We start from the raw sequence: 14,824 nt of genomic DNA, 5'->3' as shown, positions 1-14,824 counted from the left end.
ATGATCCAGCTATACCAGTCCTGGGCGTATACAAAAAAAATCAAAGGCATGTAACACTCAAAGTTTATTGCAATACTATTTACAATAGTCATGTTGTGTTGTCAGTATAGCTGTTCATGATGGATAAAGAAAATGTGAGATTTACACAAACACACATGTACACACACACACACACACACACACACACAGAGAGAGAGAGAGAGAGAGAGAGAGAGAGAGAGAGAGAGAGAGAGAGAGAGAGAGGCAGACAGGCAGATGGACACACATTGAAGTATTATTCAGCTATAAAAAAGAGTAAGGGGGCTGGAGAGAGAGATGGCTCAGTGGTTAAGTGCACTCGCTGCTCTTCCAGAGGATCTGAATTCGATTCCCAGCACCCACCTAGCAGGTCACAAATGTCTATAATTTCAGTCCCAAGCATTCCATTGTCTCTCCCGGCCTCTGTGAACACTGTATAGATGTATAGACAAACATGCAGGCAAAACACCTACACATTAAAAGAAAAGAAATTATGTTATTTGCAAGAAATTGAATGAAATTGGAGATCATCATTAAGTGGAAAAAAACATATTTGGAAAGACAAACATCATACTTTTATATGCAAAATCTAGGTTGAAAAACAAGAGACATGAAGTTAGAAGGAGGCCCACATGGTGGGGAAAGGGGACCAGAAGGAAAGATAAGGGATATGAGAGGACAAGAGGGATGCATATGGACCAAACACATTATATACATGTTTGAAAATGTCATAATGAGACCCACGATACAAAAATTTTAAAAATTAAGTCATAGTGTGCAACCCAGTCAAAGCTGGAGATTCAGCTGAGAAGTGGTGTGATGGAAAGGATCTCAAAAACATTCATTTCAGCAAGACTTTGTTGCTCATTAAATTTAAATTTTTTCAAAAATGCGTAAGAAGTGGTAGAGCAAAGAGACCTAATTCCACGTCCGTTTGTGTGGGGCGTTTACCCAACCACCCCCACAGTTCCCCAGAGTTTTCTTGAGTGCGAGCAGCAGGAAATATTAGATAGAAGAATTTATTGCGGAGAATATCGCGGAGATAAACAGATAGAAAATAAAGGATAGCCTCGAGAGGGCCTGGAACCTATTCCAACGGGCCCCGACTGCCTCTGCCCCAGGGTTTTTATAGAGACGCCAAGGGGTGGAGCAAAAGACCTCCTCCCCCAGCACAGCCAAGTGCAGACCATCTCAGACACCTGCACTCAGGCCCGTGGTCTAATCATCCTCTATGTGGACCTGCTGGGTAAAGCCACGAGGAACCCGAGAACGGGCTCCCACACGTTTGTTTTCCTCAAAGAAAACAGGAGTCTTTCCTGGAACTGTTGGTGCTGCGTGGCTGGATCAGAGACAACTAGGAAGCTCTTTTTAGCTCCATTTTAGAATCTTTTTTTCAGGTTTTAGGTGGAAACTCGTGCTAACCTGTTGGGCGCCATTTGTAGCTAGAGTTTCCCTGGCCCACGGTCAGGACAAAGTGTTAGAGGGAGATGGCCAAGAGGAAAGGAAAGACGTGGATTTTGGCTCTTACATTCCAATGAATGGCTATGAACTGCACACTAAATTTAGCTCGGTTGTGTTGATGTACATATCCTTAATTTCATTAAAGACTTCATGCCTACCTAATCAAGTCTTTACATATGTGTGGAAATCTATTGGCTTTAACGTTTCCACCATTACAAGACCTAAGGATTGGGGGATGGATCTGAAGAATATAGAGTAGGGTCCAGAAGAGAAAAAGTCAATGAATTTTTTACATCTAGAGCTTTAATGTCAAGGCCATTTTCTTGGAACCTGTACCGTTGACATAGCTGAAAGTATTTCTTCCAGGCAGGTATATTATGGCTGCTTGGGGATCAGAGTGCAGAAGTCTGTGAGAATCACCAGGAGGGGACTGTGGTAGTCATTAATTGGATGGGGCTTTGGTAGGGAAACAGATCCCTAAATTTTAAATTCTGTGGTTGGAGGAAGATGCATAATACATAGAAATTATCCTCCCAATTCTGCTGCCTTGAGAAAGCTTTGTGGAAAATACTGGACCTACAAGTGAACGATGACTGACTATTGGATGGGATAACCCAACCACTATACTAGTACACAAACTTACTTGGGTTCGTAGCCTCTCAGTGCAGGATTTTTAAGATACACCTTAGCAAAAAAACTTGTTTTTCCTTTACCTTTTTTTTCTTAGTCATTTAGACTCATTTGTTTGGCCCAAGTGAATACTGTCAGAATAGGTTGTGATTTGTTTATGCATACAAAGGGGGCACTATTTGCTATGTACAAAGGCTGTTTGGGTACAAATTTATTGCTCACATATAGAGCTCTCTTTATTCCAAAATTACTTTGATTCAATGCACTCCTGTTATCATTTCACTGAATTCCCACACAGAACTCTTGATGAAATTATTCATATTTTTCAGGTAAGGAAGATTTAAGAGAGAACGCAGTAGGCTAAGAGTAGCTAAGTTCCCTGCATCATGAGGACTGTGCTACACCTTAACTACAGTGTGAATAAAGAGATGCCTTGGCTAGCTTGGGTTCGAGGTATTAAATCATAGGACTTATAGGTAGATGTTCATTTTCCCCTAAGATTCTTCTTTGACAGCATATTATTAAAAACTATTCTTCTTATGCTTAAGCCATGTTATAGACTGAATGATGTGTTCTCCTCAAATTTATATGATGAAGCTTTAATCCCAAATGTGACTGGATTTGAAGATGGGCCCTTTAAAGAAATAAATAAGATGGAAAGAGGTGAGAAGTGTAGACTTCTCATCCAGAAGGAGCATTCATATGCTGATATCTTTTAGGACTCTCACATTTGTTGCTAGTGACAATAGAGAGATGATTCAATATTAAATGCATCGGTATCATATCATTTAAAATTACTCCTAGCAAGAAAGAGCCAGCTCATTAAATGAAAGGCATCTCGCAAGAGCCCAAGTTCCATTTCCCGTTCCTTGGGTAGATATGCATGTCTGTGGTCTCTAAAGATGCATGAGAATCCAGTGAGTCACACAGCTAGTTGAAAGGCCATAGCATTTTGTTACTGAATGGTCCTATGCCACCACCCCCAACCATATCATTTAGACTCAGAAAGATGAGGTTTTTCCAGTGGTCTTTTGGATATGAAATAGGTCTCAAACACTTACGCGATAAGTTTTCTTTCCTACAAGCACTGACCAGAACATTCTTAAATCTCTATTTAATCTCTATTTATTTATGCCTGTTTTTCATTGTGGGTCTTGGTTATGCATATTAGCCACCTTCGTGTTTTCTGACTCAGTCTTGCCTATCTTGAGGATTTCAGTGGGGCCTAAAAATTCTCCAAGCTGAGAACTGACTTGTTACTTCCGCTTTCTCAACAACCATAGTTCCACGATACACAGGTCCAGCATCTCAAGATCTTCGTTTCCTGCACGCTGTCTGCTGGCTGTTCACACTCAGGTGACTCTGGCCACACTCTTCTGCAGCATTCCCTCCCAGCAACTCACTCTACCTGCTGTGCTGACGACTTCATCCCTCTCTTCTCTTTCCTTTAAGTGACTTCTTTTTTTTTTTTTTTTTTTTCTGTCTTCTGGAGCTCATGTTCAGTTAGCTTTCAGTCTTTCCGAATCACATGTCAGCTGTCTTCAGTTTGCTTTTGTGTTGCTTATGTTCTACATGCTATGTGTTAGGTTCATAGTGTCTGTAAATGAGTTCTGTGTTATGTGTTTGCCTAAAGTCTGTTTCTTTACTATACTTTGGTATTTCAATTAATATCTAATTAGTATAGCTTCTACTGTACTATAATTCCTGGACAGAAAAGCTCCATGCACTGTTTTTCATTTCAGAATACTTATGGCTATTTGCACACATTTTGGTTTTCTAGCTAAGGGATTTTCAACCTAGCAATAGTGACATTTTGGGCTAAATGGTTCTTTGTGGTGTGTGTGTAGGCTGTAGGGAAGATAGGGTGTCTCCTGTCTTCTGACCGCTCCCCACTGTGTACCAATAGTACAACCTCTGTCGCCTGTGGCATGGCCAAACACTACCTCCACGATGGAGCAGGAGCAATGTAGGCATGTGTAAGAACCACTTTTGGAATACACTTCATTATGAGTTTGTTTTGGAGACAGTATAGGACAGCGGTCATCTGCTTAGACCATTGGGTCAGCCTCTGTTGGAATGCTGAAATAGCATACTGACCTATTTGGAAAATTACTTTGGCTCTTTGTGTCTCAGATTTTTCACCTATAAAAATGGAAAATTAATATGCCCCAATGTCTAATAGTAGAGATACTTTGATGTGAAGAAATTAAAATATTTAGCACTTCTATATATTAGTAATACCAGAAAGAATTTAATTTACTTACATTAAGACATATTAAACTGAATACTTTTGATAGAGACATGTTATCTTTCAACTGAGAAGGCAAATGATTTTCACACTAATTGGCAATATTTGAAACTATAATTCAATCACAGTTCTATTCAATTGAATAAATAATGTCTTCAGAGCATCCTATTACAAATAACACCACTTACCAGAGAAAGAAGCCAAGAGAAGGGTCAAGGCTGAAAAATGTGTTATAGTGAGTGATACATTGCTAGCATTTGACAAAACCATTTCTAAGAGACTTACACCAAGAAAGAAACCCTAATTAATAACCTTCTTTGAATAATGTTTCACCCACTGGTGATGCAAGCCCAGATTAAACTCTGTTCATAACTCTGGAAAGAAGAAGTTCAAGGCTGTATTCAAATCACAGGATACCACTTAATCTTCTTAAGTTCGATTCTCAAGCCCATCTATACTGAAGTGTTCTTTAGATGACCCCTGCAGGGCTGGAATTCTTGTCCCTAAGTTGCAAGCTGCTCTCATAGTCACTGGACACATTGGACATGGAACCCGGTAAGAACTCAGAACTTTGGATGACTCTTCTGGCCAGTCATAGGTAAATCCCATGTAGGCTATCCATAGGGGAAATGTGTCTTAGCAGCTGTCATGTTCAGGTTTGTCTTTAACTTTGAAAATGTTAATGGCTTCAACTTTTTGAAAATATAACTGAGCATATTATAGACTATCAAGAATCTCAAACAAAATGAAAGGAAAAGACCAAGATTAACTATAATCCTACACCCTGAGATTAGCATTTAGCTCTGCAAACAGCACCCCACCCCAACATTGAGCTCTTTACATAGAACTCATCATCTTTCACATGCTGTTGTACGTTTATTAACACCCTTTCTTATTTGTAGAACTTGTAGTTTGTATCATGATGTCATCATGTCCCAAGGTTTCCAAAATGCCCTATATTTTTACATATCCAAAGAAGTCATCTTGGGAATTATGATACACATTTATGCAAAGGCTGAGGCTGAGTGGAGGTCTTCATCTTCCTGTCAATCAAGGGAAGAGATGCAGCATGTGACCAGGGCCTGTTATGCCTCCACTTTATGTCTCCTGTGAGCAAGACAGAGTGTGTTCGTGTATAAGAGGGCAGAGCATGGGAACACTGGGGTCACTGGGTTTACCTTTCTTTTGGGGGACTGTGGGTCTCATGAATCCTTCCGAGACTTCTGACCCAGGAACACTCCAGAATGACCTGTTATACCCTTGGGGTGATTGATGCATTTGGAGATAAAGCCCTTCTCTGAACATTCCACTCTTTGCTGTCATTCTAACAGAAGCAGAAAATGAGTTTGCAGCCACCAGTGGATGCCTTCCAGCGGGGCAGAGCTGGGGACATGACATGCCAGCCCTGACTTGTCGCAGGCACACGCATGCTGTGGGTAGAATTTTTCCTATCTTTTTATTTGAGCAGCGTCTGGATTTCAGGAGTTTCTTTTGTGAAAATAGCTATTTGGTGGACTAAATGCTTAAGATACAGGACATGGGTGCATCACTGTATGTTAACCTCACAGCAACACTAGGCTTGTACACTCTTCCCCAGTGCTTTGAATTTCTTATTCACACTGAACGCTTCTTTCTCCCGTGTGGACCCTCTGTTTACATCTCTATAAGGAAACACCCAGCATCTAATAATAAGTTTTCTAACTAGCTTCACCACCCTTGCTCACCTCAATCCCCAGTTTTAAGAACTTCAATTACAGTCGTGCATAGGGTCCTGATGTCTTCACAGGAAAGAGTTCTTCCTGCTTTTTTTTTTTTTTTTTTCAATTTAATTATAAAAAAATACAAAGAGGCTAAAGGTCACTTCTTCACGCAAACACTAAATTTCAATGTGAAAGCCAATTGAGACGCACAGAGAAACTGCCCAGAACAGTTCCAGGAGGGTAAAGCAATCTGTACTTTAATTATCCTCTGCATTCCAGAGCTCTGTTGAGACAGAACGTTACTCTAATCTCTTACTGTCTTTAACCAGTAAATTGCTTTAGACACAAGGTTAGACTCAGGTCTTCTCTTAGTCTAGCATTTTATATTGTTTGAAATAAGTACATTTAAAATGACCTTGGCACTTGGGCCATCATTGAATTATAATAACTGAATAATGTTCTTAAATCTACTTAAAATATATATCAACAAATATTCTCTTATTTCTATTCTTTATTTTAAATAAGTGACAAGCATAAAGCATCTCTGACCATGTAAGTAGATTCTTTAAAAAATTATTAAAAGTAGATTTAAATTTCTAGGACTAAGTATGTACTGTAGCTATTTATTTAGTTATCAGAAAACAAGGCAAAGCCATATGGAATCTTGTCAACTTGGAAATAGATAGTCACAGGTCTTGTTTTATTTTGATTTTTAAAAGGTATTTTTATTAATTCTTCAAGAATTTCACATAATGTATTTTGAACATATTTATCTCTTACCCCCTCTGGCACTCCCAGATCCACCTCTACCTCCCCACCCCTCCCAAATTCAAGTCCTCTTTAATAAAAACATTGATTATTTTAAGTTTTGCTATAAAGGAGTACAGTGTCAAGTCTAGTCACAAAGTTCCTTAGTCACTTCTATCTAGAAAGTTCTTTTTGATAATTCATTTCCCAAAGTTTTATTAATAAGGGAAGCTTTCACTAGATGGATTCAAGAAGTTTATTGGGAACTCAGATTACCCATTAAAGTTTTCACCTGCACCTCATATTTACACATATTGCTGTAGTTACTTTCTGATTTCTATTGCTAGGATGGGTCCATGATTATTTTCATCCTTAGGGTACTCTGGTCTTTAAACATCTCTTTGCAACATTAGTGTGCACTCTGAAGGAGTCAATCCATCACTGTCAGGCAAATTACTTTGAATCATCCAAAATCAACTCACTGTTCAAAATATCCAAAACTTTTGTGTTGACTTACACATCAAATAATAGATGTGTGTCCTTGCATACATTTATGTTTGTGGCATTTCTGAATGTGAGCTTATTAGTGTGGGAAAAGCACCCACACCACTAACATGAAACTGTGTGTTGCCTGTCTGGCAAGGAAGGACAGGGGTAGGACTTGCTGGCCTTTTAGTTTATTTAAAACAGTGAAGCTGAATTCAGCAGTTAGAATGATAAAGGAACTTGGATTTCATGGAGATAGTATAGGCCTTTCAATGATAACATTATGAACAAAATATAACACAGTCGAATAAGTCAGTCTTAATGGACAGCATATAAACTCAATTGAAATTTTGGAGCAAAATTTCTAGTCAAGTAGTTACAAAATTTTTTTACCAACACGAAATCAAGTGTACAAGGAAACTTGTTCTTCATCTTCAGTTACTAATGGAAAGAGGTGTCCCCCCACCCCCACCCACGTGATCTTCAGTTACTAACGAAAAGAGGTGTCCCCCCACCCCCACCCAGGTGGTCTTCAGTTACTAATGAAAAGAGGTGTCCCTCCCCCACCGCCCCCCATCGTGAAGCTTCAAATGGTGACATTTTCTCTTATAACAGTACAGCTCAGGAAGGTACATAATTTACTGAGATGTCTGATTCTTGTATTACTTTTTCCATTGACTGAAGTCTTGTGTTGTCTTTGAGGTCTTTCAAACATCGGCAGGTTCTTCTTGAACAGTGCTCTGTAGAAGGATGGGGTGGATACAAAACAGTCATACAGGACACCGTTAGATTTGAAACAATGTGAGATCGTTGCATCCAGTAAATGCCAGGATGCTACATTCTTGGAGTAGTCTTTGAAGGTGATTGTTATAAAATAGCCTTTGTTTAGCTCTATTGGAGGGTTTGTTTGTTTGTTTTAAGAAAGGCACAAAGTTTTTCCTTTTGAAGATCTATTTTAGAAATCCCAGGTGAGAAACAAACACAGTTCTGCTCCTCCCTTCTCCAGAGATGAGAAACCACAGAAAGTGGGTAGCAGCAAGGCCTAGAGCCACAACAGTAACAAAGTGAGTTGATTTACATACACATGGTCAAATTGAAGGCAGGCTCCCAGTCTGCGAGGTCTTTCTTAGGAATAATGTCCTTTATGAAGAACCTGCACAGAAGCTTGTTGCTGCACTCCTCTGACTGCTTAGAGGAACGGCACTCAGCCAGCTCCCTCAGTGTACCCCACAGCCCTACCTTCCTGACTGGAAGGTTGCACTTAGGTCACGTCGTGTCTCAAGAATATACAAAAGGGACGTGAGAGCATTTGTCCTGATAGCATTTCCCAATCTTCTTGTGTTTGATACCACAGGACGGTATCTCAAATAAGCCCAGTGAAACAGAGCCTAGTAGAGTACGTGAGGCTGGTAGGGTCACGTGAGGAAGCCACCGTGGGCAGTTGACTAAAATTTACTTACTCTAATTTCCCACCAAGCCCACATCATGACCAAGTACAAGGAAGGTAAGCACTTTCTGCCTCGCTCATCCCTGAAGATTCCTGGTTTCTACGGAGACCACAGAGCATCCTGACCTCTTAAGCCTTCAGCTTCAGCATCAGTTTGGGACAGTATTCGTAAAGTAAGTACTAAAGCATTTTTAATGATTTTCGTGTTTTCTCACATCTCTTGTGGGATGTGTTTGAACTCTTAATTCATTTCACTCACAACTATACCCCGAAAAATTTAATCTACACTGATATGGGAAAACAATGAGCCTAAAATTTGGTTCACGTGTTATGAGTGTTAATAATTATGGGAAAAGCTTCAGTTGATTTTTAGCATTCTAACTCACTGTTCTCGACTGATGTCTCTCCCAATGCATACTACTTAGGTTGACGCTTCAGGCACAATTTCCTGAGAACTGTATGAGTGGAGTGATACCAAGACTGTGCGTGCAGACAGACTGTAGAGGGATCATTCAGCACTCACTCAGATACTCTGAATTGTTTTCTTACTGGTATGAAGGCCCCCTTGCCCCTCCTCCCCCACCACCTCCCACCTCTCCCCTCTTTCCCTGCCCCAGGGGTTGTTAAAGTTTACATTTTTCTCACAGAGGGAAACCTTGCACTTTGTTTTTAAGATGTAAAAATTTCCCACTTTTGTTTTTGTCTTTGAGACAAGGTCTCTCTGCATAGATCTGGCTGTCCTGGAATTCACTATGTAGACTAGGCTGGCCTTGAACTGAACAGAGATTCACTTGAGTCTGCCTCCAAGAGTGAGGGATTAAAGGCATGTGGCACTGTACTTGGCTTATTTCCCACATTTAAGGTTGGTAATAAATTTCCTTTAAACAAACAATGACCCTGGGGCAATATTCTTCGGGATGAACAAAACATCCCTGAAATCTTGCATGTGTGTACCAACTTAGCACCTGAGTATAGAAGTAAATGCAGGGGCCCAGACTTGCTGCAGAGGTGCAAGGAGGTCATTTAGGAACGGAGTCTGCCGGTGGGGTGGCCATGTCAGAGGAGCAGCAGGTGGCAATTGAAGTTCAGGTGCCAGCCCAGCAGGAGGAAAATCCCTGAGGGTGAATCTCAGATAGGAAAGGCCCCAAGATCACAGACTCCAGAGTGTCTTTTGTTTCTGCTGTGCCTTTACATTTCTGCTGTGCCTTTGCTGCTGCTGTCTTTCTCTAGTATCTGGCATGGTGTGAATGGGTGTGGAGAGATCCCAACTGCCTGTAATGTAGTGTGTTTATCTCATGGAAACATCCCACTAGACTGGGCATTTTTTTTACCTGTGGATTATTATGAAGATGATTTCTTCCTAAGCTGTACTATCTAATTGATAATAATATTGTTAGTTTAAATAGAGTTTTGATGATTAAAAATACAAAAAACAAAGTGTCATACAGCTGGAACACGTAAGTTTCTATTGAGGAGTCATATAGACTGTGGCTTTGGTTAATGATTAAGAAAAACAATTGAGTCCCAGTAGCCCAGATAGCTTAAATTCTTTAAACCTTAATTTTGGGAGATATGTTCACAGGTTTTGGAGTGCATCATAGCTGAAACAAAGCTTTGAAAATAACTTAAAGTTAGACTAAGATGTTTTTGTTAAATAGCTTTGAGGTGAAAAACCCAAGAAGACAATCTAAAGTTTTAGAAAGGCACATAGTTGAATGTGGAACTCTTTAAGGTCAGGAAACAAGAACAAAGAAGCCCAGTTATCATTAGCTGATGTACCTTTCTTGGTGGGATTGGTTGATGACCAAAGGTGATGATTATTTCTTTATACCCATTTCTGCCCTCAATCTCCTGATTAAAAAAAAACTGTTGATGAGTGGGTATGTACCCTAAAGATTAAAAGGAGAGCTTACTGATTGTTTTTCATGTATAAAAATTTAGGTTTGTGATTCCTTTAAGATTCCTTATTAGATTACCTTTCAAAATAAGTAGTAAAGTGATTGATTCTTTTTTTTGTAATCACAACACACAGCCTGCCAGGAAAAAGAAATGGGTAGAAAAAAATGCCCTGTTTGCTTACACTCTGTTAATCTACAACAAGTTTCTTAGATGTAAAATATGTAGGTTCTTGGGATGACTTTGTTTTAATCATGTAAGGGAGATGAAAAACATGTTTTTACCTGTATTCATTATAACCATTCACTTGGAAAATAGAATGTAACCATATAGTAATTTTTATATTGCCTGAAAGATTTTGCTGGAGTATATAAGCTGTAAGGGAAAGAATAAAGATAGATTTAGAAAGAATTAGAAGGAAAACATCCAGGGTTAGATAGAGCTAGAAGGAAAACATCCAGAGTTAGAAGGAAAACATTCAGAATTAGAAAGAGTTAGAAGGAAAACATCCAGAGTTAGATAGAATTAGAAGAAAAATATGAAGAATAAAGATAGAGTTAGAAGGAAAACATCAAGGATGAGAGAAGGAAATCACCAGGAAAATAAAGAATTTAGAATATGAAAGAAAAATAAAGAAAAGGTCTGAAGGAAACCATCAAGAGAATGTGTGAGTGTCTTTTTCTCTAATCCCCTCAGATAAAAAAGTCATAGTTAGTGCCAACTCCGTGATTCCCTTTGAGCCCTGCGCTGCTGCTGGAGGCTGGTCCCCAGAGAGTGATAGGAGTCTAAAGTGCTGATGTGAGCTCACAGGCATATGCATTCCATGTAGACTCTTGCTCCATAGCCCAGGCTACCCTCCAATCCACAATTGCCACTCTGTGTGCTGGCGGAAGAAAAGGGTAACTCCTCAAGGTTGTAAGCTAAGGGGTGGGATGTAGGTTTGGAAGCTGGCTGCCTCTACAGCTAGAGCATCACATCCTAACCATGGTTGGGTCTCCCACACGTATTGCTTTGCTGGTTGGGATCTAAGGAGTACACCAAAAGAATGGTTTTTTTTTTCTTTCACTTACAGAATTTGTTTTACTTTAAAAAAAGAAAAGAAAAAGAAAAAAAAAACTCCTCTACCTAGGAGAGACTCTCTTTAAGCTATGAGCAAGTCTCACATTAAAAAAAAATTAGCATTGGTGAATCCAGTTAGTTTGCTTCCCCATGATTCAGAAAGATGGAATTCACTAATCCATTCCTTTCCCCAAACACCAAATGAACATTTCAGGGTTTGAACATTACCTAAGAGAGAATTTAATTTTCACAGAAAATGACTTTTCTACAATGTATAGAGACAACACCACTAACCTGTTCAATAGAACTTAGAGGCACGTCTGTGTCTTCGCTCTTGGGAGGGTGTATGTCAACTGAACTTTTCTAGGAACAAAACCCAAAAAACTATCACCACCATTTTCTAAATCAAATAAAAGTGCCTCAAACAAAATCATTTTTTCTAAACTCCTTTACTTTTGGTTGAACGTTATGTAGTCTAATTCTATTGGGAAAAGTCTCTATCTCATAGATACATATGGACATTGATTTAAATTCTGTTTTGTTTTGTTGCAACAGGATCTCATTATGTGTAGCTCTGGCTGTGCTACTAGAACTCCCTCTGTAGACCAAGCTGGTCTCACACTTACAGAGATCCACCTGCCTCTGCCTCCCAAGTGTTGGGATTAAAGGTGTGGGCCACCATGCCCAGCTCACTGATTTAAATTTATATCCAAATTTCTAAATAGTATTCAATTCAACAGGAGTCATACTCTCCTATAGAGTGACTTTTCCATATTCTCTGCAAATAGCAAATGTGGAAATAAGAATAAAAATGAAGAAAGTACGTTTCCAGAGTCATGTTGTCCAGACCCATATTCTTCCATATATAAAGAGAGAATATTCTATGAATTTTGCCAACTGAACATTTCAGGGTTTGAACATTAGCTAAGAGACAATTGCATTTTCACATATTTTCTGAGAAGATGACTTTTCTACAGTGTATAGACTTGAGATGAAGGGGTCATTTCATATCTGGCATATCTCAGATAACAAGCAAGCACCTGTAAATTAATATACAGCCAAACTACTAATAAATAATGAAATGTGTAACCTTGACTGACAAAGTGTTGACTAGGAAGACATATTTACACTGAATAATGAGAATTAGTGATAGAACTGACTGATTGTGGGAACTGCCTATAAAAGTGGCTGAAGATCCAAGCAAAGAGATGGTGTAGATTTCCTGTCATTTGTAGTGTGATGGCCCTGCTACCATAGTGTGGTCGCCACTCTAACTTTATCAGTATGATACAGACAGATCAGGGTTATGGTGGAGCAATCAGGGAGAGATTAAAAATAGAAGATGCTAAATGCCCAGCTGTCAATCTTATATGACTTGGTGCTTGGGATATAGGACATAGCACTACAGATCCAGGGACAGTATCACAAATGTACAAGGTTTGTGTCTCAAATATCTTAGGTAGAAACCTATATACCCTAGAAAACTATTGAATATGTATTTAACAAATTATAGAAATAATTCCTGAAAGTATAGTCTTGTATATGTCTTTAAAAAATGGCTTTAATGATTAAAAATTCACATGGTGAAAATTCAGGGGTGAATTTTGAATAATTTATTTCAGAAACAGCTAGAATAGAAATAAGTAGAAGTGGGTCTGGAGAGACTGCTCAGTGGTTAGGAGCAGTGACTGATCTTACAGAAGACCCAGGTTTGGTTCCCAGTACCCACACTGGGCTGGTTATAACCAGTTCCAGGGGATCTGATCATTTCTGGATGCTGGAGGCAATTGGATAGACATGGTACACCCAAACTCATGCAAACACACACACACACACACACACACACACACACACACACACACACACACACTTACAATATCAATCTTAAAAAGGAAATAAGTAGAAGTTTTAAATGTATCTAAGTATGACATATTGTCTTAAATAAATATTTTATTCACAAATTAAACACAAGTAGAAATTTGACTAGCTCAAATAGATCTATATGCAGGAGTCACCCTAAATTTGGCAAATGCAAAAAATGGTTCAGTTGAGGATTCTGTGTTTTTAGGTGTCCAGTTAAAAAGGATAGAGCTTTACAAAATTTTGCTTCTCTTTGTGTTCCAGTTGTACTCAGAAGACTATGCTGCCCAAAGTTGTTCACACTGGTACTTAAAACAAGATGGACAGTGAACTCTTACCTTGGTTACTAGGCTGATTAAGTAATAAAAGAGAAGGATAGTTCCAACGATGCCAGCGATCACCCCCAAAACAATGGCTATTGTCACTATGGGAGATAAAAAGGAAGAAAGTGAAGAATCAACTGTGTCATTTGAAAAACCAAACAGGTGATATAACCTTGCCTGCTCACAGAAAATGCATCAATACTTCATAGTTTTGTCCACATTTAATCTTTAAAAACTTTGGATTTTGATGGTAACCTTGTGGGCATCTGGAACTTTATGCATCTCAGCCACACAGTGAATTTAACCAAGTTCAGTGTTCTTCACAGGCATAATTGCAGACAAGAGTTGGTTGGTATTTGCATTGATTGGGAAAAGCCACAAACTCTCTGATGGTTTGAACATTATGAGAGAAAATAATGTTTTCATGTATCAAAGGGTATGAAATGGATCATAGAATCACAGGTTTGGAAGGGAAGTAGTACTAACAGCTTATAAATGAGTAAATCAAGTAGAATGAGGCTGAGCTACCCAGTCCGACCACGGGAGAGCAGAATTAGAACGATTCTCCAGGTCACCTGTGTTCTAAGCATTGTGTTGTTATGGTCTGCTTCCTGCACACTCACTGACAGAAACAAAAGACCAAATCATGTACTGCTACTTCCAAAGTTTAAAAGAAAAAAGTTCTTCCTTCAAAATCAGGACTGTTTGTTTTTGTCACTGACGTTAATGGCATATATTCACAATGGCATAGGCCCTGTCACTTCTTTGGCATATGAAACAAAATCACTACAATTTAAAAGTGGAATGGTTGTCATTTCATTAATGCACACCAACATACCTGGCTCGGAAAAAGGGTGTTCAATTCTTCCCAGTTCTGAAAAATGAAGTTTTCAAAGTAAGTCAGAATAATAAGTAGCATATGTCTTTACAAAAAAAATGTTTTAAAACA

General features: G+C 39.0%; 1 long non-coding RNA gene across 2 annotated transcripts; it reads left to right on the top strand.

Moving 5' to 3' along the window:
- Nucleotides 1-7,810: 7,810 nt before the first annotated feature.
- LOC131910764 (uncharacterized) lies at nucleotides 7,811-14,176 on the top strand. Of its 2 annotated transcripts, XR_009379217.1 has the most exons (4): nucleotides 7,811-7,919; nucleotides 8,768-8,910; nucleotides 9,163-9,288; nucleotides 13,817-14,176. It is a non-coding gene; the product is annotated as an uncharacterized LOC131910764 (long non-coding RNA). The 2 variants fall into 2 exon arrangements; XR_009379216.1 differs by lacking the exon at nucleotides 9,163-9,288.
- Nucleotides 14,177-14,824: the final 648 nt, after the last annotated feature.

This window comes from Peromyscus eremicus, chromosome 5, assembly GCF_949786415.1.
Source record: "Peromyscus eremicus chromosome 5, PerEre_H2_v1, whole genome shotgun sequence".
NCBI lineage: Eukaryota > Metazoa > Chordata > Mammalia > Rodentia > Cricetidae > Peromyscus > Peromyscus eremicus.
Note: the sequence above shows the minus strand (reverse complement) of the source record. Positions and strands in the feature narration are given on the sequence as shown.